The sequence below is a fragment of the Bubalus kerabau genome, chromosome 5, assembly GCF_029407905.1.
Source record: "Bubalus kerabau isolate K-KA32 ecotype Philippines breed swamp buffalo chromosome 5, PCC_UOA_SB_1v2, whole genome shotgun sequence".
Lineage (NCBI taxonomy): Eukaryota > Metazoa > Chordata > Mammalia > Artiodactyla > Bovidae > Bubalus > Bubalus kerabau.
Window position 1 is genome coordinate 49,179,305 of NC_073628.1, and position 26,877 is coordinate 49,206,181.

A 26,877-nucleotide genomic window follows, 5' to 3' on the forward strand; every position below is an offset into this window, starting at 1 on the left:
TGAGGCTTGGCTGCATATATTTAAATTGAACCATTTAAATTAAGAAGCCAACCTCATGACATTTCACATTAAATACATCAAAGCTGGTGGATTTTGAGTACTATGGAGCTGAATCAAAAGTGAAAATCAATACACAAAAACATTTTGGAAATGTTTATAGCCTGAGGGCCCACAGGCTTCCCATTTTGGGGAATCATATCTATCCTTTTTAGGCCTCCCTGACCCACCCAAGCTCCAGCACACCCATCCCAAGTTCATGCCCAGTCAAAACAAGTAAGGCCAACTGTAGAGCATGTCCTCATAGTGCTGGAGTTACCAACAAAACAGTCAAATATCTCGGTTACCTCTATGTGCATGCAGCAGAGTTATCTGTCAACGTCCTTTTTATGTCAATTATGGATTTCACTCTCTGATATACAGCATTTCCCTGAGCAATCCCCAGAGACCATGGACCTGACATTTTTCACAAACACCCTAAAGCATATCGCAGACATAGCAGCAATGCTGTGAGACTGCAGTGAAGCAGAAAGAAAGCACACTCCGTGCCTCAGTCCTGAGCACTGTGTTTCTATCTGTGCAGAATTGTCTGGGTGACCAGATGTCTCAGAAGCTAGAGCCAAAAGCAGGCACACAGGTGTCAGCTTTAGCTTTTAATCAAGGCCATGCTTTTGTTCACAAGGACCATCCCATCCCTGAACTCACCAAGCTTCCATATTTTCCCCCAGCCATTATTGTTGGAAAACAGGGATGCTGATGAATGAAGAAATAAAATGAGGAGATGAATCCTTGACCTTGAATGAGTAGCACACATATTACTAAGAGAGAAAAAAGGACTGTGGGATTTGAGATGAGCTGGATGGTTACTGTCAATGGTAACAAAAGTCTCATGATTCCTAAATGCTGTGTACTTGGTTTAGCTGGTTTGGAGGAAGTTTCTGATGGTGGCTTGCACCATTAATAAAAGCTATCTTTCCCCAAAGACTTTACTGAGAGGAACTCCACCCTCCACCTAGCCGCTGCCTCTGCCAACAGCGTCTCTCGTAGTTTCCCCATCACACCCTTGGAGGTAGACACACCGCTATTGCCTTCAGTTCCGTGGTCCTGACGGTGCTGAGTCCTTGCACACGGCTTTTCCAAGCCCCCAGAAGGGCTTCCTCACCCTCCATCAACCGGCTACCCCATCTTCCTCTTTCCAGTCCTGGTTCCTCCACCACTTTCTCATGGAAGACCCTCTGAACGATTCCTTGGAATTATTTGTCTTTCCTTCCCCTATCATTCACTAAGGCCCCCTGGCTCCCCTCAGCCTAGATTTCATTGCTTGCCCTCGGTCCTGGCACCCACACTGTGAGCCTTTTGGCTCCTGGCAGAGACTTTCCTGTGTCTTGTTTGTCATCTTCTGTGGCTTGAATAGTACCTACTAGGATAAGAGTTCAAGGAATACTTGTGGCCTTAAAAATTGAATAAATGAGTGTGTGAGTGTCAGTTTTCACTTGCTATCATTAGAAATACTCTTTGCCCCTTTAAAAGGCCTAACTCTTATTTTATACGTTTAGAATTCCTATAATTAATTCATAAGTGTGCTTTTTCTCTAAATGCCTCCATACGCCCCCAGTCTTCCTTATTCAGGAAGGAGTTATTCAATTGCTAAGTTGTGTCCGACTCTTTGCAACCCCATGGATGGCAGCACACCAGGTTCCTCTGTCCCTCACTGTTTCCTGGAATTTGCTTAAATCCACGTCCATTGAGTTAGTGATACTATCTAGCCATCTCCTCCTCTGCCACCCCCTTCTCCTTTTGCCTTCATCTTCCCTAACATCAGGGTCTATTCCAGTGAGTTGGCTCTTGGCATCAGTTGGCCAAATAACTGCACTTTCAGCTTCAGCATCAGGCCTTCACATGAATATTCAGAGTTGATTTCCTTTAGGATTTACTAGTTTGATCTCTTTCAGGATGGATACTAGGTATTAATTTAAACTGATGTATTTTTAATTATCTGCCAAGTGCAATTTTTCCACGGTCTCGTAATCTCCCTGTAGGGGAGATGTTGCTACCAAGCACAGCCCCTGGGATGCTCAGGAAAGAAGTGTAAGAAAATGGCCGCTCGGCAATGCCCGCAAGCCCATCACTCCTTTCCCAACTCAAAGGGCAATGCTCCAAGCTGACTTCTCCTCCCCAGCAGTCACATATGTCCTCTCCATCCTCTGAGCATCTGAGCACATGTGTCCTTCTTAGGGGAAGTTGACACAGGTCCTAATAAATCAGTGTGACTGAGTGAGGTCTGGGTCCCATCATTCGACTTCAGCCACACTTCATCTTTCATGTAGCACAAGTGAGCAACACCAGGCTTATTTTTTTCCAAAGGAATGAAATGCCTTTAACCATCCCGAACAAATCAGTCTCACCAGGCTCCAAAATGTTCAAACATTTAGATCATTTCTCATAATCCATAATTAAACCCAAGACCTACTTGGAATGATAAAGAATGATATTTTCACATGCTCAGCAACATTAGTATGGGAAGAGTAAACAAGGAAATTGGGTACAGCAAACTGGGCTTCTCAAGGTGAATAAACATATGGAATGGTTTTTTTAAGACCAAGCATTTGCAGCCAAGGCAGTTAAAATTTTAAAAAAAAAAAAAAAAAAAAACACTTCTAGTTACATTTGCCTGGTTTCCAGAAACACAGAGGTGAGAATTAGATAGACTAAATAAAAATAATACTGAAAAATAAGCAAATTAGACCCAGCTTCTCCATCATAGCTTACGCCATATATATTTTCACAGTATGGGTTTCAATAGGTAATTGATGATAGTCACCATCCACTTAAACTAACATTTATTTGGGGGCCTCCAAGCACGAGGTGCTATGCAAGGAAACTGTGTAAATGCTATCTTGTGTGATCCTTAAAATAACTCCATGAAGTAGGTGTTGTTATTATTCTCATTTTACAGATGATGAAACAAGCTCTGAAAGGTGATTGTCTTGCCCCTGTTTAAAACTATCTGGATTGCTCTGTCATTTGTATTGCATGTCCTTTATCAACTTGGGTTACAAACTATCTTATAATTTCTAAGGATTGGAGAAGATTATTTCATGATGCTAAGTCACTTTAGTCGTGTCCGACTCTGTGTGACCCCATAGATGGCAGCCTACTAGGCTCCCCCATCCCTGGGATTCTCCAGGCAAGAACACTGGAGTGGGTTGCCATTTCCTTCTCCAATGCATGAAAGTGAATAGTGAAAGTGAAGTCACTCAGTGGTATCCGACCCTCAGCGACCCCATGGACTGCAGCCTTCCAAGCTCCTCCGTCCACGGGATTTTCCAGGCAAGAGTACTGGAGTGGGGTGCCATTGCCTTACAAAATGAGAATTTCTGAGAGATACAGACACCTGAATGCATTAATGCATAGTGAGCTCAGCCAATACTAAACACCCACCAACACCTATAAACTGACCTCTCCTTGCCACCAGCTACATCTCCAGCTGAGTTCTAACTGCTCATAAAACATCTCTACTTGCGTGCTTGTCCATTGCCTGGAGTTTGACATCCTCAATGGGGTGACCTTCTTAACCTCCTCATCTTGAAGAAATAGGCAATCTGTGTATATGAGGATCAACCCATAATCCAGGGCAGACAAAGAGAAGCAGAGCGTAGGGAGACAGGTATTTAAAATGTAAGGCTTACTTCCTGGGATAGAGAAATTCCGCCTCAAACCTGACCTGTTTCTGCCACTTATCTTGAAAAAGCAACAAATTACCTATATTTCCAGTCTGACCTGTGCTGCTTCTGACCTTGGAAGTGACTTTGCTGTTTCAGGCTCCAACCTCATTTGCATCTGCAGTATTTCCTCCTACTCTAACCTGATGACTTGACTATGTCTTGACTGTCCCCTCCCCAGACAGTTTTGAAGTTTTCAGTTTGGACTTCAACTTCCTCCAGTTAAACCCATAAAAGCATTAATAGATTGTTGTTGTTTAGGGCTTCTTCTCTGTCTCTGCCAGTCAAGCAACAACATATATAAATATATAAATATCATTTATATATATATACATGTGTGTATATATATAAATGATATAAATATATCATTACATGTAATATTTATCATAATATTATGTTTTATAGGTGATAAAATCAAGACACTAATATGTCAAGTAATTTGCCCAGTGTCATACAAGGAAAGTGTTAAATCCAGAATTTGAATCTCCCGTCACTCTGCCACTAAGAAATCATGCTCTTAACCACTATACCAAGACACCTCTTGCTAAGAAAAAAAATGCCAAACCTCCCTCTCAGAAATTGATGGTTACAAAAGAATCATTCTTCCAGTATCCCAGGCCAGAGCTATGGGATATCTTTGAATCACATCTTTGCTTTATCTCAAATGGCCATTTGTCCACTAGTTATCAATCCTTCCATCTAAAACTTCATTCTTCATTTCCTTTCCACTTTTCTCTAATTGCTATCATTGTAATAGTATTCCAACTAGTCTCCCCAAAGGTAGTTTTCTTCCTGATTTAACATGTCTTACACAGGTTTGCCAAACTAATTTTAAATATCATGCTCACCAGAAAAGACTGAAGCCTGAAGATAGTATTTAAGGAGAATACTTAAGTGGAATATGTTTAAGCAGCTATAGGACTGTCAAGTGAAAAAAGGATAAGCTTTGTTTTATGTTCCCAGAGAACCAAAATCATGATGATATACATGGGATGGGAAGGTAGAAGCTTTTTAAAATTAATCTTGATATGAGGAAGTACTTTTTATCAATTAGAGCCATTTAACAATGGAATAGTTTGCATATCCATTGTGATCCACCCACTAATATGTTCAAGCACAAACTAAATGACCACATGCCAGGGTCTGGGGATGTATAGAGGTTGGACTCAATCAGCTCAAATATTTCTTTGGGTTTTTTGAAATTCTGTAATGAGTCCCCGTACAAAGGCCAACAATGACCCTCAATTTCCTATCTCGTTATCCATCTAACCTTGCATCTCAATGCTTCCAACTTTGAATCTCTGTCCCAGGCTGGTGAATTAGTACCCACACACCAAGCTTACTGCCCTACTCTCTGCTTTTGTTCAAGTAAGTTGACCCAGCCAGAATCCCTGTCTCCTAAGTCTTCTCCCAGTCAAACCTTCTTGCTTTAGAAATGTAAAACTCCTCTAGAATTTCACCAAAATTACAAAAGCTATCTCAATTTTTATTCTCACACCTTCCATTTCTTCAAGTCCTAATTCATCCACACAGCCTACCTTGGTGAAAGTATTTTATATGAAATAGGCTTATATGGACACCTATTGGGATCCCTGGTGGCTCAGCTGGTAAAGAATCTGCCTGCAATGCGGGAGACCTGGGTTCAATCCCTGGGTTGGGAAGATTCCCTGGAGAAGTGAAAGGCTACCCATTACAATATTCTGGCAGAATTCCAAGGGTTGCAAAGATTTGGACACTCATTACATGAGCTCCTAATTTTGGTGTCATCAATGTGTTTGTTTCCCTGAAGTTGTATTCAAAATTTTATGTGTGAGTGCTCATGTTCTGTTTTCCAGTAAATACAATTATCTTTGTGTTTTATTGGAAACAAAGATATCTTTGTACCCAAAAATGTTTAAGAAAAATTCTGTTTGCCTTTTTAATCACCCATCAGTTCAGTTCAGTTCAGTCGCTCAGTCGTGTCTGACTCTTTGTGACTCCATGAATTGCAGCACGCCAGGCCTCCGTGTCCATCACCAACTCCAGGAGTCCACCCAAACCCATGTCCATCGAGTCGATGATGCCACCCAACCATCTCTTCCTCTGTCGTCCCCTTCTCCTACCCACAATCTTTCCCAGCATCAGGGTCTTTTCAAATGAGTCAGCTCTTCTCATCAGGTGGCCAAAGCTAATCTGTGGCAGAAATTTGACAAAACATGATAAGATATTTACATATCTCAGGTGTGTGTTAGGAACTAAGAAACTATCTTCATATTGATTACCCAAATCTAGACTGTTCAAAGAACTTCTAAAGGAAACTGAACACTGTTATAGGAGAAGATGTGGCATTTATTCTTCCAGGCCTTTGTTCACAAACATTTCTAAAATTCCTGCTACACCCAGCTACTTGAGATATAGACATGGTGCTCTCCTCTCATAAAGGCATTCACAAAAATTAATAAAGAAAAAAATGAATAAGCAAAAAATATAGTCTCTACCCTTAAAGAATTTACAATCTAAGAGAAAAAACAAGTGAAAAATATGAAACAGAGAAAATAGTTAAGCTAAGTTGCCTCAGCTTCAACATCAGTCCTCCCAATGAACACCCAGGACTGATCTCCTTTAGGATGGACTGGTTGGATCGGCTTGCAGTCCAAGGGACTCTCAAGAGTCTTCTCCAACACCACAGTTCAAAAGCATCAATTCTTTGGCACTCAGCTTTCTTCACAGTCCAACTCTCACATCCATATATGACCACTGGAAAGGACCATAGCCTTGACTAGATGGACCTTTGTTGACAAAGTAATGTCTCTGCTTTTGAATATGCTCTCTAGGTTGGTCATAACTTTCCTTCCAAGGAGTAAGCATCTTTTAATTTCATGGCTGCAATCACCATCTGCACCCATATGACTTAAATATTCTCTCTGTTTCATATTTTTCCACTTGTTTTCTCTCTTAGATTGTAAATTCTTTAAGGGTAGAGACTATGTTTTTTGCTTATTCATTTTTTTTGTTTATTATTTTTTGTGAATGCCTTTATGAGAGGATAGGACCATGTCTATATCTCAAGTACCTGGGGTGTAGTTGGAATTTTAGAAATGTTTGTGAACAAAGGCCTGAAAGAATAAATGCCACATCTCCTATAACAGTGTTCAGTTTCCTTTGGAAGTTCTCTGAATAGTCTGCTGCTGCTGCTGCTGCTAAGTCACTTCAGTCGTGTCCGACTCTGTGCGACCCCATAGACAGCAGCCCACCAGGCTCCCCCATCCCTGGAATTCTCCAGGCAAGAATACTGGAGTGGGTTGCTGTTTCCTTCTCCAATGAATGAAAGTGAAAAGTGAAAGTGAAGTCACTCCGTCATATCCGACTCCTAGTGACCCCATGGATTGCAGCCTACCAGGCTCCTCCATCCATGGGATTTTCCAGGCAAGAGTACTGGAGTGGGCTGCCGTTGCCTTCTCCCTGAATAGCCTAGATTTGGGTAATCAATAAGAAGGCAGCTTCTTAATTCCTAACACACACCTGAGATATGTAAATATCTTATCATGTTTTGTCAAATTTCTGCCACAGATTAGCTGAGACTCTTTGCCATTCTAGAGATAACTGTATCCATTGAATTTCCTATTTCTGGAGCTCACAAAGAAACATCTTGGAAAAAAAAAAAGAAACATCTTGGCTATACTACTGATCATTACATGCCTGTCCTGTTTCCATTCTGCAGTGAAAGACCTGGATGCCAAAGAGGGTAAAGGCGCTGCAAAGGAGTCTCCAGTGGTTGCTCACCAAGGCCACAGGAAGGCTGCCATAGGCACAGCCCTGGGAGAAAGGCTGGTGGGACCAGGACTGCCTTCCGTTTACCCTGGATCTGTTTCACCCTCTCATTTACCGGTTAAAAATAATCACAACGAAAAATAATGTAGTTCTCCATTCTTACATACATGTTCAGTGGAAGATCAATTACTTAGTTGCCCTGACAGCAGCTAAGAGTTCTGGGCAGCTTTATTTTTAAGGTGAATGATGAACTGAATGAAATCAGGTTCCTTAACATTATCAGTGAAACTCTGTGCTAAGTACCCCCACGCAAGGTTTAAAGGGTGCTCACTCTTCACAGGGAACATGCAAGGTACTGAACTCATTTTAGTAGCAATTCTCTGTCTCTGTGTTAACAAGTAGAGAGAATGGCTAACTTATGTTAAATGCTTTCTCTCCTTACCATAGGAGTTGCTCTATTTTAGGTATTTAATATTAGCATTCATTGAGCACCAACAGTGAGCTTGAGACTGTGTTGCATAGAGACGCATTTTCCTTCTCAGTTGCTGCACTATATTGGTCAACAATGGAATAATTAAGAATGTGGCAGACTTGTAAGCTGTATTATATAAAAAGACACAGACCTGGTTATGCCTGGGAATTCTCTAAAGAGAAAGCAAACTCTCTAGCATCAAAACGCACATGTTTGAGCACTGAACCTATGCCTGGGAACCTCCTGAGATTTTTTTTTTCTTTCTTTTCATCTGATTTTTAGCATCTGTTACTGGTTTTGTAGGGACCAGATGCCTCATTGCAATATATGTTTATTGATGATGAACTCAAGTCTTGTCTGTTATTTCAGAGTGATAACAAAAAACAAAACAAAACAAAAAACCCCTATCATTGCAATTAATAAACTTTGAATTACACTCTATATATATTATTACACTGAACTTAAGAAGTTAAGTTCAGATGCATTCGGCTAAAGGGGACAGAACCTGATTGGCTAGAGCTTAACACCTCAAAGAACAAGAAATCTTCATTTTCTACATAGAAGTTTAAATATAGTTGATCCTTCCAACTTTCATTTGAGATAATGTTATTAATATTAATAATAATAATGGATGAGGATGAGGAATCTGAGGTCCACTAAAAGAAGTAACTTGCAAGGATCACACAATAGCAGAGATGGAAATTCACTTGGGTCTCATGAGTCCAAATCCTATCCAGTTTTCCCAACTTTAAGGAGTCTCAAGAAGCATATATTTGGTTTGAGGCCTTGTATGATCAAAGCACTGATTTTGTTTGGAACAGAAAAGCATAAAATTGGATAATAAATAATGGCTCCTCTCAAGAACCTTAGAATTGGGTAGGAGTAGTAAGAAAAATAAGGCATGACTGTAAATATCCATGACACACAGTCGTGTGGAGCAGGTGACACATGAGCTCTTCAGACCAGGAATCACGTGTGTTCAGAAGAAGGCAGGGCTGTCAGAGCCTTCCTGGAGAAGATGCTGGGCAAACTGAATGTTCGGTAAATGTGCAGACAAACAGGATGGGAATATAAAACAAAACTTAACAGATGTCAGAGAATAATGAAAACTTTTTGCTGGCTAATGTGGAGAGATGTCGGGAAAAAAAAAAAAAAAGAAGCACATAAGGTATCATCTCTGTGCTCAAGGACCTAACAATTAAATTGAGTAGAAAAGAATCTCACATTCAAAATAATGAAGAGCAATCTAGAGTAGCGCATCCCACACAGTAATTGAATGGTGACTTTTGTAGCACAGGCAACAGAATACTGATGGTGCTCAGAGAAAGAGCTCTTAAGTCAAGTTCGTCCACAAAGAAGAAATGGAGCAAATATTGCCAAAGGCAAAGAGAAAAGAGCAAGAGAATAAGAGCTAAAATACTTTGGGGATTATTTGTCTGAATATTTATTAAATTTCTGTGTACTCAATTCACACAGGGCTAATTATTCACCTAGAAATCACAGAGGGAAAGTGTGACTGAAGAAGAAAAAAAAAGCCAAGAAACCATGGTGACCAGTAAACCTAGAGAGGGCGGTGCACATCTGAGCTGAGTGGGCGAGGCCTCAGGAGGAGGCAGCACCCTACCACTAGTTGTGTGGCCTTGAGTAATTCATGTAGTCTCTAGTTCTGCTTGCTCATCTATCAGATGGCTCTAATAATACCTCCCTTGCCTCAATCACAAGTTTGTAGGGAGAATATCATAAGCCTTATTGATTTCATTGACCAAGTGTCAAAGAAATTTGAAGCCCTACCTACAGTGCAAGTCCAGTGCCGGATGCTAGGTGAAAAATGCAGAGATAGGAAAACACTGCAACCCATGCCCACACAGTCTGGCCAGCCATTCCAATGTGCCCAATGTTAGTGCAACCAAAAATTTGAGAATCTATTAGGTTCCAGATAGCATGCTTTTCATTAAGGATCCTAAGTCAAAAGAGGCAAAGTTTGAGAACACACAAGTATAATAAGTCTTCATGACCTCGGATTGGCAATGGTTTCTTAAATATGACACCTAAAGTATAAGACATGACATAAAAGTACAAGGTAGACGGATAAAGTGAGCTTGCTCAAAGTTTAAAACTTTTGTTTTTCAAAGAACTCTATCTAAAGTGATAAGGCAATGCAAAGAATGTAATAAAATATTTGCAAATCATTATCTGATTAAGCATAATATTGAAATACACAATGAACTATTATACCTCTATAATAAAATAGCAAATAACCCAATTAAAAATGAGCAAAACATTTGAATGGATATTTCTACATTGAATACATACAAATAGTCAATAGCATAAGGAAAGATTCTCAACATTATTAGTTATTATGGAATGCAAATCAAAATCTCAATGAGATACTGCTTCATAACCACTAGGTTAACTTTGTTGATGTATGGCAGAAACTAACCCAATACTGTAAGACAATTATCATCAAATTAAAAATTAAACACACAAAGATAGACAATAAAGATTGTTGGCAAGGATGTGGAGAAATTGGAATCATTATATTTGACAGTGGGAATATAAAATGATACAGCCATTTTGGAAAACCATTAAAGAGTTCCTCAAAAAGTTAAATATAAAGTTATCATGCTGTGTACTGTGCTTAGTCGCTCAGTTATGTCTGACTCTTTGTGACCCTTTGGACTGTATTTAGCCTGCCAGGCTCCTCTGTCCCTGGAATTCTCTCCAGGCAAAATTATTGGAGTCAGTTACTATGCCCTTCTCCAGGGGATCTTTCCAACTCAGGGATCAAATCTGGGTCTCCCACATTGCAGGCAGATTCTTTACCTTCTGAGCCAGCAGGGAAGCCCAAGAATACTGGTGTGGGTAGCCTGTCCCTTCTCCAGAGGATCTTCCTGACCCAGGAGTCAAAAGAGGGTCTCTCACATTGCAGGCAGATTCCTTATCAGCTGAGCTACCAGGGAAGCTCATAAAGTTATCATATGACCCAACAATTCCATTTCTGGGCAAATAACCAATAGAACTAGAAACATATATTTACACAAAAACATGCACTCAGGTGGTTCTTAGTAGCATTTTTATAATAGACAAAAAGTGGGGGAAAATGTTCACCAACTAGTGAATATATAAACAGAACATGGAATACTATTCAGCTATTAAAATGAATGAAGTACTGATACATGTTATAATATGAATGAACCTTAAGAATATTATGATAAATGTCTGTCACAAAAGACCACTTATTATGTTCCCATTTATACAAAATATCTGGAACAGTCAAATCCATAGACACAGAAGGTGGATTAGCTGTTGCCAGGGGATTGAAGGACAGGGCAATGTGAAGTGACTATTAACAGGCATAAGTTCTGTTTAAGGTGGAAAAAATATTAAGGGATTATATAGTAGAGAGGGTTGCATGGCCTTGTGAATATCTTAAAAGTCACAGAAGGGTACAATTCAAAAGATCAAATTTTATGGTATGTAAATTATACCTAAATTTTCTTACAAATTCAGAGTTCCTTCCAAACAAGGAATTTACAATATGGTAAAAAGGCATCATTGACTCAGTGGACATGAGTTTGAGCAACTCAGGGAGATAGTGCAGGACAGGGAAGTCTGGCGCCATGCAGTCCACGGGGTCACAACGAGTAGAACACAACTTAGCAACTGAACAGCAACAACAAAGAAGGAAAAAGAAAAACCATTTACAGTACAAGCCAAATATATTCACTAGCCAATACAACAAGCACTGCTGAGTTTTTTCACACATACAGAGAGATATAAAGCAACAGCAAACATTCTTTGAGCACCTATTATATGCCACTTATTTTTCTAAGCATTTCCCATGTTAGCAGCTTATTTAATCCCCATGATAGGTACAACTGCATCTTCATTTTTCAAATAAGGAAACTAAGGCACAGAGAGGTAAAGAAATTTGTCCAAGGTTATACTGCACATAAATAACGGAGTTAGGATTTGAATCCAAGAAGTGAGAGTACAGTATTTATTTTCTTAACTGTGAGGCTACACAATTTCTATGGAAAATATAAGGCAGAAACACAAAAAAAGGCATCACCATCAAATGTCAGCTCATGGAAAGCCTGACTCTTGATGTAGCACCTCCTCCTGGTGCCTGCCTGAAGTGCCTACAAAACGCCCTGTCCACATCTTGGACCAGGGAGTGCTGTATCCTTCCTAATAAAGGGAGCTTAGCATTGACCCACGGAGAAGACAATGGCACCCCACTCCAGCACACTTGCCTGGAAAATCCCATGGACAGAGGAGACTGGTGGGCTGCAGTCCATGGGGTGGCGAAGAGTCGGACACGACTGAGCAACTTCACTTTCATTTTTCACTTTCATGCATTGTAGAAGGAAATGGCAACCCACTCCAGTGTTCTTGCCTGGAGAATCCCAGGGAGGGGGAACCTGGTGGGCTACCGTCTATGGGGTCGCACAGAGTCGGACACGACTGAAGCGACTTAGCAGCAGCAGCAGCAGCAGCATTGACCCAGACCACTGGTTCCTCTTTAAATGGCACTGTTTTGAAAGTTTTTTCTTGTATTTAAGGTTGCAGGACTGTTTATTGATCCAGTTGCCTAGAAGCAGAGCCTGAGATGAGGATCTAGCTGCTGCTGCTGCTGCTGCTGATGCTAAGTCACTTCAGTCGTGTCCGACTCTGTGCGACCCCATAGACGGCAGCCCACTAGGCTCCCCCATCCCTCGGATTCTCCAAGCAAGAACACTGGAGTGGGCTGCCATTTCCTTCTCCAATGCATGAAAGTGAAAAGTGAAAGTGAAGTCTGACTCTTAGAGACCCCATGGACTGCAGCCCACCAGGCTCCTCCGTCCATGGGATTTTCCAGGCAAGAGTACTGGAGTGGGGTGCCATTGCCTTCTAGACAAGCTTTATTAACAAAGTGCTGTTAAGGATGAGTTTGTAACAGGGAAGGAGCAGGGGATAGGAAAGTGGTAAGTGGTCCAGTCAAGTACATTCTTGGTCCTGTGCATGGAGTAAGACTCTCTAGGACAGAAACAATGGCACAAAGATGGCTGCCTTGAAACATTGATGTGCAGCAAGCCGCAATGGTGGGGAAGAACTAGCAAGCCCATGAAGGGGACTCAGGATGGGGTGGGGCATCTGCAACCCATGAGCATCTACCCAGCAGCTGCGGCAGGGGGCACAGCCTGGGGCAGGGGACTTTGTGGACACCACTGCATCTCCCACCTTCCCACGGAGACTAGCCAAGGGGTTGAAGGTGAGAACAGAGCCAGTTTTAAAAGACTGGCTAAATTGACTCTTAAGGCTCCTCTCTTTGCACCTATGAGCTATTTACACCTAGGTGTAAACAGCACCAGGTGGCGCTGGTAGTAAAGAACCCGCCTGCCAATGCAGGAGACATAAGTGATTCAGGTTCAATCTCCATTCTTTTTTTTTTTTAATTTATTTATTTTAATTAGAGGCTAATTACTTTACAATATTGTATTGGTTTTGCCATACATTAACATGAATCCGCCACGGGTATACACGTGTTCCCAATCCTGAACCCCCCTCCCACCTCCCTCCCCATACCATCCCATCTCCATTCTTAACCAGTCAGGAAGATCCTCTGGAGGAGGAAATGGCAAGCCACTCTAGGATTCTTGCCTGGGAAATCTCATGGACAGAGGAGCCTGGCGGGGTACACTGATGGAGTTGCAAAAGAGTTGGACACAACTTAGCAACTAAACAACAGGAAAAACAGCAATGCCTATAGCAATGTCATAGGGGTGGAGTGAGGATAAAGAGAAATGACCAACAAAAAACATTTAGCACTATGCTTAACACATAAGTAATGGTCAAGCAATTATTACCACAGCAAGTATATATCAAATGCTTGTTAACATGAAGTTTTCCCCATTTCCTTCCAAAGTGAAAGAAGTTGAATTACTTGTTTAACCCACCAACAATTTCATATCTTAAAATTTCCAGTTCTTGTGGTAGAATTTTTAGCATTTTCTCACCATTGTTTGAATTCGCAGAGTGAAATTTTAAATTTTGTCCTGTTGCTATTCACTGAAGTCATCACCTTCAGAACAGGCTTTCTTTAAGCTTTACCTCTTCATCCTACTGGATTAAGCTTTCCTTCCGGACTGTCATAAATTTATCAGTATCGGATGTTTCCCTTTGTGGCTGTGAATACCAAACCTGACTATGAATGCAAGTCCTGCTCTAATGATTTCAAATGCATGAATCCAGGTTAAACATACTTTTATTAGAATCTGGCATTTTGCCAAGAAAAGACTTGCCATCCAACTGCCAAAACTTGAGGGCAAGCATAGGACAGCAATTCAGTGATGGGTTTGTTGAATGGCAGAATGGCAGTTCCATCAGTAATAGTAGAACTGGTCAGACTGCACTTTGACCCTGAGCTGGTTAAAAAAAAAAAAAAAATGGTGCTATACCATGATCAGTACAGAACATCCTGCAGAAAGCCTTCTCATCTGCTGAGGGTTGAAAGACCCTTCTAATGAGGAAGCAGCTGTCTGCACACAGCATTGGGGGGTGCATATGTCATTCATAAAGCTGCTCAGTAACTCCACAGAGATGGCAACAGAAAGCTCTTTCTACTAAAACATGCCCTGGAATTCCATGGCATTTCAGGTAGTGAACTGACTAGACATTTTTAACATCCTCCCACACCAAGCCTCTGCTCCGTACATATGCCAAGGGACACAGTCTTAACCAGTGCGCTTTCGATGGAGGCCGGTCGTATTCTTTTGTTCGTGCATTCAGTCATTCAATTACTCATCAGTGAGCAGTGATTGAGTGCTTAGTAGGTACTAGGGATACCTAGGTGAAGATGGATATAAAGAAAAGGAAACCAAAGGCTGGGTCTCAGTGTTAATCCTTGCACACTATAAACTGTGTCCCACCCGTGTAACATATGAAGATTTCAAAGAGAAGTTCTGGAGGAAAAGTTCCTTACTTCAAATCCTAGATCAGCAATGGTGGAAATGCAGGCACTGCTGCATAGAAAGACAGTAGGGGACTTTCCTGGCCCTTCTTGAACCATACCACACAAGCGGCTGGCTACGCAGCTGCAGAAAGTCTGGGCTTGTCTCTGCTCAGACAAGGTAGAAAGCAGCTTGAGATCCCAGTGCCTTGAAAGAACCCTTGACGGTGTCCATCTACATCCAAATGGCCCTGTGGAATCAGTATCCGATGGCTCCATCTCCCATTCTGTGAAATGGGAATGCTGTCACGCACGAGGCTGGCAGGTGCCTGGACAGCAGAAAAATACTATTTTCATATATAAAGGATTCTTTTCAAGTTGTTTGTTTTTCTTTGTATGTTTGAAATATCCAGCTAATAATAATGAAATGGGATGTGACGATGAAAACTCTTTCATTTAGCAAGATTCATTTTTCAAAATCATCCCAGAGCATCTGAATCACTGCCTAGCAGAGGAGAACAACAGCTGGCAAACAAGTGGTGATGTATTACAATGTTTTTAGCACCATATGGCAATATGTCTTCAAAGTCACCTGCTGGGTGGAAGAAAAACCCTTTTACAACTATCCCAAGAGAATAGGGGGTCAAGGAATCAAGAGGTGCATTGGAGTAATACTGTATGGTCACCAAAAGCATGTGTTACTAAATATTAAAGTAAATATTGAAGCAGCAACATGCTATTAAGAAGCTAAAATGATAAGTTGTCTAAAGCCTTTAATTGCCATAAAGTGTAACAAAACAAAGCCTCATCTATTGAAGCACAAGATGGTTTTATCTAAGCTCAATTAAAAGTGATTAATAGTTATTGTGGTAGGCCTTAATTAGGATTCTAACCCTTTAATATGAGAAATGAAATCAAGAAGTTGGTGTCAAATAGGATCTAAGTGTTAGTTGAAGGTTTGTTTTTTTTTTCCTGTCATTTTTGTTAAAGAAATAGACCTAGCTGATCTAACATTTTCTTTCCTCTGACAATGAACTGTCTTGCCCACATTCTGGAGAGGAGAATCCAGCTTGAAGAATCAGAGGAAACTGTCTTCTCCAATCTCTCCCGCAGTCTCCCCCCTGCACCCTGCTATCCTCCCAAACCTGGTTCTGTTCTCCCGCCTCAATGTAACCAGTGTTACCCTACATCGCATCAACTTGGGGCAATAGCCGGGGTTGGGGGTCAGGGTGGAAGGTACAGAGGTAAAAGAGGCCCAGAGTAGTCACTAAATAGTAACTGACTGCCTTCTAGCCTAGCTTCCTCAGATTTCTCCCTAAAGTTCCCTAAGTCCTCAGAGAGATGATGGACATGCCATCTCTCAAATTCTCCGCTAAGCAGTAGGCTCCCTTCCACCCTTTCCCCTCCTCCTTTTCTGGATCTCTGAAGCGCTGCGGCTGTAGGCGCCATCTGGGGCTGTCACAGAGCGGCCACTGCACTGTATCATGCTCTCCGTTCTAAATGTAGTGCGTGCGCTCGGTGGCTTTGACGGCTGGCTGCCGGGTTCAGTGGGCTCCAGCAGCCTTCACCCATGAGCACCCCATCAGTCTGCCTCGTGGACTGGTGTGCATGCTCCTTCGTGCGCTCTCAGATCCACTGTTCTCATTTTCACCCACTGTACTATTGCCACATCTCTCCCTGGATCTCAGGCGTGACTCCACGGCACTGCATTACCAGAAAATACAGCTGACCGGTACCTCTGCACCCTGACCCTGCCATTGTCCTGAAACCAAGCGTAAAAATAATGGTAACACTAAAAGCATTAATGATACTCATAATTTATTGAACTTGTGATAGCTGCTAGGCATTCTATTAAGCATTTGAAGTACATTAATCATTACATCATTTACACCAATCATTATCTCCATCACTGAGAGAAATTGCATAGCTTATCAGCACTAAGGAGTCAAGATTCAAGCCCAGGTTTGACTTCAGAGTGTGTACTCTTAGCCACAGCATATACTGCCTTTCATTCCTCAACCCTTTCTTCCTTTAGAACATGTTGTTTTCCTGATAACTCTTTGGGGGCACTCAGAAATACATTTCAGGAACCAAAGCATGGCAACAAACACATGACTGAATTCTGGTTGAAAAACACAGCTGAGTTTCTCCAGCTGAGACCCTCCCAACAATACAAATAATCATTTTTATGTGTGTTTCTTTAACCTTTACATTTGCTCCTAACACCAACTCTCTGCTCCACTTATTCCTTCTTTCTAGAATGCTTCCTGCTCCCCTGCAGACCCCAAACCCCAGTGGCCATGAAGGAAGTCTCGGCTTGACCCTACATTAGGTCCCCCAATTGTGTATACCCCTCAGGAGATAGTTCTAAATTTTTGGTCACTGAAGTTACTTGAATAGTTGTCTTATCACCACCATTTTGGATTCTAAATTCCCTTAATGGAAAGACTTGGTCTTGCATCCTATATGCTTTGCACTACCTGAGAGAGCTTTCCATGTTCTGAAGAGGCACTTAATAATCATTTGTTGAATTAAAATAACTTTAATTTTTGCTCCTTTATTAACAGATCATATTTATTATCAACTAGCCTACATTCCATTTCCACTTGTGGGTCTCCATATTCTCCCTCAAAACAAGGGCACTTTGAAGTCATTCTGAGCTTTTAATTTAATCTTCTTTTAATGGAGTTTGCCTCCCAGTTAGTTCAATATATTCTCTAGCAGTCTATTTCCTTATAGATTTATAGCCCTGAAAAACTTATTTTTCTACCTTTAAAATCTCCTGGATTATTTATTGGGGCTGATTCATATCGAGTGCATTTATATTGTTTTCTTATCAAAAGAGAATGTCCTATTCCATTTCAGCCAAACTATCACAGTTTTTCTCAAGCCTCAAGTGATTTATGGTATATAATATACATTGGGGAAAATTAAAAATTGTATAGATCAAACAAATATATTGGGCATGGCTCTTTTGTAAGCCTTGAATGTGAGAATTTTTCTGGACAAGGTTTGGTTTTCTGTGCTGCACCCAGAAGCAGCAGACTGCGGTTCACAGCCAGTGCTACTGAGGGAGCTAAACAGGGGATTCCTCTTCCGGCACCAGTGTTTCACCAGTGGGTCCATCAGTGCTTCTGTTGAGAGCTCTTGGTTTGCCAACAGATAGAAAGAGTTTAGATAAAGACAACATGTGGGAACGTGCAGCCTTTTAAAATCACCTTGCCAGAGGGTTTTTTTTTTTTAATACTTTTTGTCTTTATTTACAATTTTATTCCTGTACATAGTAAATAATTTACACCAAAGGTATACAAAGGAAAACATGCTCCCCTCCCACCTGGTTTCCATTCCCTGACTCCAGAGATCACCACTGTTAGTGTGCTTGCCACATTCTAGACTGGGGGCTTAAAGAGAGAGCGGAGAAATTACAATCAGATTCAACCACAGCTGGGCTTCCCTGGTGGCTCAGTGGTAAAGAATCCACCTGCCTATCCAGGAGAGGCAGGTTTGATCTCTGGGTTGAGAAGATCCCTTGGAGAAGGAAATGGCAACCCACCCCAGTATTCTTGCCTGAGAAATCCCATAGACAGTGGAGCCTGGTGGGCTACAGTCCATGGGGTCACAAAGAGTTGGACGGGACTTAGCGACTGAGCATGCATTCACGCATGCAACCACAGCCAATCAGTGGTCTGCTCTGAGCACTTATTAGGCTCCAGGTGCTATCCTGGGTGCTATAGGTAACCCCTCCCTCCTTCACAAGGTTTACAGCTATGGATACTACAGTAAGCAGGGCTTTAGGATGCATGTAATTAGCACTATAACTGTAGAAGTACCAGGTGCTAAGGGAAATTGCAGACTTCCCAGAGGTAGTTAAAACTTTTCTGATGGCTCCAGTAGGGAGAACTTTATCAGACACTGTGAAAGGAAGTAGTGATCTCTGATAACAACCTGTGCAAAGCCAGGAGGTGTGAGGGAAGTCATGATAAATTTAACAAACTGGAAAACGGTCAATGCAGTTAAAACTCATGTTTGAAGGAACATAGACAAACCAAAAGCCATAGAAAGGGAAAAGTCACTCAGAGGCCACTGACCACTTTTCCCAGAGTCCTTCCTGTCATTTTATAAAAAGAATACTGCACATGAATGAACAAGAAAATCTGGTTTCAAATACCGGTTAATTACCTGAACATCTCAGTTGCCTCATGTGTAAAAGAAGAGAAATCAAAGCTACTTCGCTACTTCACACGGTAACTGAGAGAATTAAAGTCTAATTCATGCAAAGCTGCCTTAGCAGAGTGCCAAGCATATACAAATAACAGAACCCAAAAAATGTCAAAAAAAAAGGGGGGGATTATTCTAGGCCATTGGAATTTCTTCTGTGCATTATCATTATCATCTCTGCAAGATTCTGAATTACCAGGGCATGAATCAAGAGGGATATTTATTTTTTTAACTGTTTTATGCAATTGGAGGCTAATAACACCCCCTCCCATCCCAGATCATGGGAGATCCTAGAGCTCACACTCTCTTCCACCTCCCTGGTTCCACTTTGAAGACTGGAACACTTTGAAGAATTTCCAAAGCATATTGTAAGATACATACTGCTTGCCTCCTAAGACCTGATATTCCTTAAGATGTTATTAATATTAATTGCATCCTGCCTCCTGAGAAATCTGTATGCAGGTCAAGAAGCAACAGTTAGAACCAGACGTGGAACAATAGTCTGGTTCCAAATTGGGAAAGGAGTACGTCAAGGCTGAATATTGTCACCCTGTTTATTTAACTTATGTGCAGAGTACTGCATGTGAAATGCTGGGCTGTAGGAAGCACAAGCTGGAATCAAGATTGCTGGGAGAAATATCAATAACCTCAGATATGCAGATGACACTACCCTTATGGCAGAAAGCGAAGAAGAACTAAAGAGCCTCTTGATGAAAGTGACAGAGGAGACAGAAAAAGCTGACTTAAAACTCAACATTCAGAAAACTAAAATCATGCCATCCAGTCCCATCACTTCATGGCAAATAGATGGGAAAACAATGGAAACAGTGACAAACTTTATTTTTCTGGGCTCCAAAATCACTGCAGATGGTGACGGCAGCCATGAAATTAAAAGAAACTTGCTCCTAGGAAGAAAAGCTATGACCAACCTAGATAGCATATTAAAAAGCAGAGACATTGCTTTGCTGACAAAGGTCCATCTAGTCATAGCTATGATATTTCCAGTAGTCATGTATGGATGTGAGAGTTGGACCATAAAAAAGGCTGAGCGCTGAAGAACTGATGCTTTTGAACTGTGGTGTTGGAGAAGACTCTTGAGAGTCCCTTGGATTGCAAGGAGATCCAACCAGTCCATCCTAAAGGAAATCAGTCCTGAATATTCTTTGGAAAGACTGACAGTGAAGCTGAAACTCCAATACTTTAGCCACCTGAAGTGAAGAACTGACTCATTGGAAAAGACCCTGATGCTGGGAAGAGTGAGGTCAGGGGGAGAATGAGGTCAGAGGATGATATGGTTGGATGGCATCACCGACATGATGGACATGAGTTTGAGCAAACTCTGGAAGTTGGTGATGGACAGGGAAGCTTCGTGCTTGGTGTCACAAAGACTCAGACGAGACTGAGTCACTGAACTGAACTGAATATTAATCGGATAAATGAATCTACTCTTACATTTGTGGGGTGGAAAACTATCGCGATCACTTGGAAAGCAAATTCAGATCTTAGTCACTGGCATAACTCGCCTGTTTTTCAGGGTTAAGTTGTGAAATTGGCAAAGTAGTTACTTGTTAAATATTGCTTGTATTCTTGCTTGCTTACTTGCTTTTGTAGCCATGGATAAACAGAAATTCTGGCAGAGAGGTTATTTTTAAATGGATCACCTTGAGAGTGACGGAAAACTCAAATTCTTTGAATGGTGGTGCTTGCTTTAGCATCTTTACTGAGAATTTCAGTAGAGCAACTGGTATTGCACAGAAGACTGAAGAATTGTGTAGTTGTATATTATTACCCCTAATTACTATTTAATTTGCACTTCAGTGCTTGCAAAATGAGTGTGAAAAATGAAAATTGAGTAACAATTAGAGGGTAAGAGACATAATTGTGTGATTTTTGACATCCAGCACAGACTTTCAATAGTAAGAGCAAATTAACTATGACAGTTCAGGCATCTGACCCACTTTGAGCCTATAGCTCAAGAACTTGAAATGCCAGGAGCCATGGCTTTGAAAGAGTTGAAGAGATCATACTTGACGTGGGAATATATGAACCTATTGTCAAGTCCATAGGCTTTCTCTGGTAGAACTATATAACTCCTTTAAAGAATTCTCTAGGTATTGCCTAGGCATACCAAGGAAAATGCAGACCTCTGTCTAATGCAGTGTATCATCTCTAGCATGCTAAAAGTCACTTAGTATTCAATCTTGGCTATGCTACAGAGAATTATCCATTTATTCATTTATCCACTCAATTTGTAAGCAATTCTAGAGCACCTACTAAAAAGTCAGGAAGAATTCTAGACCTTGAAGATTTAAAGGGGCTTCCCAAGTGGCTCAGTGGTAAAGAATCCATCTGCCAATTCAGGAGCTGCAGGAGATGCAGGTTTGATGCTGGGGTCATGAAGATCCTTTGGAGGAGGAAATGGCAACTCACTCCAGTATTCAAAGATAAACAAGTCATAATATCTGACTTCAAGGTATTCATAGTGTAGTGTATTGAGTACCATAGAGAATAATAATCATTACAGAAAATAATTTTGTGTATAGAGGTGGGGAGGGTTAAGATTGATCTGCTTTAGGTGTCAAATACTCTAATATGCTCTTGGTAGAGATATAAAACTAAACAAATAATGATACATGCAAAGTGAAAGTGAAAGTGTTAGTCACTCAGTCATGTCCAATTCTTTGCCACCCCATGGATTACAGCCTGCCAGGCACCTCTGTCCATGGAATTTTCCAAGCAAGAGTTACTGAAGTGGGTTGCTATTTCCTCCTCCAGGGGATCGTCCGTACCCCAGGATTGAACCCAGGTCTCCTTCATTGCAGGCAGATTCTTCACCCCCTGAGCCACCAGGGAAGCCCAATAAATGTGTAGTTACTGTCATTGTGATTCCTTTAATTAGAACATCAAGGCCATTGCCCACCTACCCTGACCAACAGAAAAAAAACAGATGATTGAGGTGGATTAAATGCCTAGTGATTGTTGCAATTTCAACAACACAGTTGATCTGAATTAGTCAAGGAAAAACTATTTACTCTTTAAAAGAGAGTGTTTGGTGCTTAGGATCCAATATTCAGCTCTGCAGCATTGCTCCCACTGCAGTCCTTTGATCTCTGTAGCCAAGCTTGCGACCTCTATATATATGGCCAGTGCTGGGGAAGAAGGCTCCTGATTTCAAAAGCTAAGATGAAAGACAATGCAGACCCCTGTGCTGGATAAACACAGTTTTCTTTTTTAAAGCCAGTATGACTGCAATAAATATCATCACTTATGACTGCGGCCACTCACCTTTGGTCTTTCCCTGGAATCAGAAAAAACGTCTCTGACCACCAGTCAGAAAGTTGTGTCTGGGGAAACCCTAAATTAGACTCTGTATCACAGCACATCTTCCCTTAGATTAAGAAGAACAAAATCAATTGCGCTTTTTTCTGATTTATTTTTTCTTAATTTTCTTGCCATAGTTTGGATTCCAAAAATTCCTTTGAAGCTCTTTCAGGGTCTCTTAGAGCTCTTTTTCTCACTTTGAATCAGAATATATCTTTTCCCAAGATGGAAGGAAATTCCTACTTCAAAAAGAAGGTTTGAAGATTCAATCTGGCCTTCTTTCTAAAGGATAGACTGGTTATAGGGATGAATCCATGAGATTCATTAACCACACATAACTCATGGTGTAATCTAGAGATTTGAAGTTGTAAAAAAAAAATGATTATGTTAACTCTTTGTTACATCATTCTTTCACATAATCTCTGGAGGTGATGCTTAGAGTTTACTAAGTTTACTAAGCACTCCTTTTATGTAGATATTAAGATGTCTAGTCAATGACCCACAGACAAAAGGGATTGCAGCACAAAATATCTCCTGCATGCAAAATATTTAGTGTGATTTTAAAAGTGAAATATATGAGATGTAATATGGAAAAGAATTAAAGACATCAATGTCATGTAGTCTTTTAACAGGCAGGTACCTTAAAGATTATATAGATCCCTCATTTTCAAAATAAGAAAATTTAAACCAAGAGGGAAAAAGAAATCAATATTTTGCCCAGGGCCACACATTTAGTTCATAGCAGAGTAAAACTAAAAGAAGCTCTTCTGACTCTTTTCCCAGCGTACTATACCCTGCATTGCATTTTATATTTAAAGCATAACAATGATTGAGGCATGATTTATTTCAAAGCCACCTCTAAATTAACACACAATGCTAAAAACACACACTAGCAATAAAGAAATTCAAGCAGAAGACCATTCATGATGATGGAGATAATAAAGCAAGATTATATAAAGAGATTGTCTTTGAGAGTAACCTTAAGAGAATAATAAGATAAGTTAGAGAGAGGGAGAAGAGTATTCTAGATAAGAATACTTCAATTTAATTCAGCAAGCATTTTATCTAGTGCTTCTTATATGCCACAGTAATGTGCTTTAAGATGCAAATATACAGTCGATTAAGACAAAATCTCTGCCTTCAAATTTTCCAACAAGTAAACACACAAAGGATTAAAACTCTATTGAGGGAAGGTGGTTTAGAAGACTATCCAAGCTATTCTCAAACCACAAGATGGGAATCAATAGATGAAGAATCAGAGAAGACTTCATCAGGGTAGTAACATTTGAACCAAGTTTTGAAGGACGAGTTGTCTTTAGCTGGACAAAGACAGCAAGAAGGAATTCCCAGCAGAGGAGACACAAAGTTTGAAGGCGCCAAAGAAGCCACCCATTGCTAAAGAACTCCCAAGCATCTGCATGACCAGAGCTCAGCATCTGTGTGAGGAATGGCAGGGAGGAAGGCTTGAAGTGGGACCACAAACGTGGTCCAAAAAGGTGGCAGGCCTGAGCTTCAGGAGCAAATAACCATTTGGTGGCAAATCTTTACCTACAAATTTCTGTTTCCTCAAATTCGTACATGAGTTCAAGACCTAAAAAGGGCCCATCCCAGTAGGGAAAGGGATAAGTGGGGGCAGACCGTGGTGAGGTTTGTGCACTGCTGTGCTATGTTTGAACTTAATTCTAAAATTAAACTCTTAATTCTAAGAGTTATTGAAGCATCCAAAGCAGGGGAAGGACATGATCAGATTTGTGTCTTCAAAACATCAGTTTGGCAGTCGAGTGGAAGATATACTGGCAGGAAAACAGACTGGAAATAGGGAATCTGATCAATAAACTGTGACGATAATCCGAAGTATCAGAGATTTGGGCCCAGAGAAAAACAATGCCAACAATACGGAGATTCAGGAGATAGAGGCGATAAGACCTGATGTCTAAGGAAATGTTGAGAATGAGAGAAAGGCTTAAGGAAAGGGAAAGATTTCATCCTGTCTAACTTCCAGTGGTGGGGTGGTGTTGTCAGTAAATGTGAAATGAGAAGAGCTTATCAGCCTGTAGATGCTAGCTGATGCACAGGAGGAGATGCTACTTCCCATGGACTGCTCTAAATAAGAAGGGGGCTGAGTGGGAAGGCGTACAGAGCCAGCTTTCAGACATAGGGTGGGGCTGTGAGGAGAACTGAAAAAGAGTTAGGAGGAAACTAGAAACAAAATACAGAAAATGTGTACATGGGGATGAGCAAAATGTGGTGTGGATAGAAATGTCATGGGAATAGCTTTGTTTATCAATCCCAGGCAAGGGATTGATAACAATTCCTCCTAAAGTCAAGTCCAGTTGAAAGAAGGATTTGGAAGCCTGGATGAGAAGTTTGTGTTTGGTAGAGAGAATATTCTGTTGCTAGTGAGTCAGTTGATAATACTGTCTTTTTCTTTTGCTCTATAAAGCTTTCAAAGTTCTTCTGCATTCATTAATGTTCTCATTTGGTACTTGTCATAATCTCTTTGAGGGAGATAGGGCAGGACTAATTATCCCTACTTCATAGATAAGGAAACCAACTCCCACAGAAGGCTGAATGATTAGACCTCACTTACATAGCAATTAAGGCAAAGCTAGGACTGGAATCTTGATTTCATGTTCCTCCATAAAGACTCTTTTGAACTTGCAATCTTGCCCAAGCTCAGGCCTTCTGATGCTCAGCAGGACGCATGTAACTGTCTCGGACTGCAGACAGAAGCACTTCCTCTCTGTCATGGTCCTGACGCTTATGTGGTTGTCCTAACCCCACTTGGTGTCTTGAGAGAAATCCTATGGATGCTCCCCCATCTCTGTACTTTCCCCCCACCTCCCTGCCCTCCACAGCTGCTATGGATATCCTTCAGAACAGTTGAGTTCAGTTCAGTTCAATCGCTCAGTCATGTCCAACCCTTTGCGACCCCATGGACTGCAGCACGCCAGGATTCCCTGTCCATCACCAACTGCCGGAGTCTACCCAAACCCATGTCCATTGAATCAGTGATGCCATCCAACCATCTCATCCTCTGTCATCCCCTTCTCCTCCTGCCCTCGATCTTTCCCAGCATCAGGGTCTTTTCAAATGAGTCAGCTCTTCACATCAGGTGGCCAAAGTAGGAGTTTCAGCTTCAACACCAGTCCTTCCAATGAACACCCAGGACTGATCTCCTTTAGGATGGACCAGTTGGATCTCCTTGCTGGCCAAGGGACTCTCAAGAGTCTTCTCCAACACCACAGTTGAAAAGCATTAATTCTTTGGCACTCAGCTTTCTTCACAGTCCAACTCTCACATCCATACATGACTACTGGAAAAACCATAGCCTCGACTAGACAGACCTTTGTTGGCAAAGTAACGTCTCTGCTTTTTCATGTGCTGTCTAGGTTGGTCACAGCTTTCCTTCCAAAGAGTAAGCGTAGGCGGCCACTGCTGCTGGTTTTCACATTCTGCCTTACGAATGGCAAGCAGCCACTAGACTAGATGGGTGATGAGCAGGTCTGCTTTTAAGATCACACCAGGCTGACTCACAATTCTGCCTAGTCCAATTCATAAGGTGAAAACAAAGCTCAGTTCTTCCCCCACTGGCCCGTTATCACAGCTGTACCATGTGGCTACACTCTCAAATCAACCCCTTTCACTGGAAGGCACACCATTGGCCTGGAAGACTGACAGTTGAGGGACTGAGGAAAAGTCATTGTGTGTGTGTGTGTGTGTGTGTGTGTGCATGCTCAGCTGTGTTGGACTCTTTTGCAACCCAATGGACTGTTGCCCACCAGGCTCTTCTATCCTTGGAAATATCCAGGCAAGAATAATGGAGTGGGTAGCCATTTCCTTCTCCAGGGGATCTTCCCAACCCAGGAATTAAACCAGAGTCTCTTGCATCTCTGCATTGGCAGGCGGATTGTTCATGACTGCACCATCAGGAAAGTCGTTATGTGCCTGGAAATCTATTCCCTCCTCTATAGAAGAAAAGTGCATATTTTTTTTTCAAGTGTCAGAACTTTTGGACAAAATTCAGAACTCTACACAATCAAGTGTGTGAATCTGGAGCTAAAAGCCCTGAACTGTGTCTTCTGTATGTTGAAGCCACATTGAAGTAACTCAAATCTGGATGAGAACACTCCAATCTTCTGGTTTCTGCTGTGTGTGATTTAGAGGCTAATAAATCTGGAAGTCCAAATGGATTTCATTCCTGATCTCCAATTAGAGCTTTTAATGGCTTAAAAATATAGGCACCAAGTCCAGGTCCATTTTAAAAATAACCAATAATATAAAACCAAAGCTTTAGCTATGAGAGTAAATGAAAAAATATCTATATACAAGATACAAGCTGGACATGAAGCAATTTTAATCTATGTTCTGCCTAACCCACACTAGTCAAATAAAGAAAAGCTAGAATGTGGAGAGCAAGCCCTCTGTTCTGAGACCCAAGAATGAGCAGTAGATTGAATGAGGGA